Below are 890 nucleotides of genomic sequence, written 5' to 3'. Positions count from 1 at the left end.
ATTCAAAACATATGCAAATTCTCAAAGCGAAAATATAGAAAACTAAGTCAAAGTTAGTGCTTCCCATGCCTGCAATGTCACAAGTGGTTGCGTACATGCTCAAAGACCGAGAATAGTTTACGTAAAAAGTAAACTACAGGGAACAAATTCAAAGTAGGGCCTCTCTGTGGCCATAATTTTGCCAGAGAGTGTGAATATCCACAACATGTAGAGTAATATACACAGAAACTGTTAAAATGGAAACGTACGAAATAAATTCAAGGTATGGGCTCCGTGTGGCCATGATTTCTGCACTGAGAGTGAACATCCTCAAAGTACATAAATAATCTACATAAAATCAGTAAAATGAAAATGTAGAAAAATGTAGAAAGTATGGTTATTCTGTGGTACCACCATTGTGGACATTGTAGCATGAAGACGATAAAAAACTGACTGAAACCGGTAACCACAAAAACAAAGATTTCTTGTGGTCGAAACTGTTTGTGCTCGTTTTAAAGTACTAAATACTGCTGTTCTCGACGAGAAATGATCTAAAAGTTATATTATAGAAACTAGAGAATTCATGACGTGAGGAGCCAAATGGAGATTGAAGAAAATCATCATCAAATTAACCAAGAAGGTTACGATATCAGTGGCATTGCCACTGTAATTTGGGAAAACAATGACCACAGAATACCTCCTAATTTTTTCTAAAAATACAAAAGATTGTTTCAGTTGATTTGCTCGAAAGCTTGAATAAGTGAATAGTTAAGCATGTGGTGATAGACTATTCATAGACAATATGTGTGAGAGATAAAAGTTTACATGAGATATTGATAAGTAATTACGACCGAGTATAACAAAAAATTAGCTCACTGTCTACTCAATGATGGGATGTAAATTTTGATTTT

The sequence above is a fragment of the Schistocerca americana genome, chromosome 6 (genome assembly GCF_021461395.2).
Source record: "Schistocerca americana isolate TAMUIC-IGC-003095 chromosome 6, iqSchAmer2.1, whole genome shotgun sequence".
In the NCBI taxonomy this organism is placed as follows: Eukaryota; Metazoa; Arthropoda; class Insecta; order Orthoptera; family Acrididae; genus Schistocerca; species Schistocerca americana.
Note: the sequence above shows the minus strand (reverse complement) of the source record.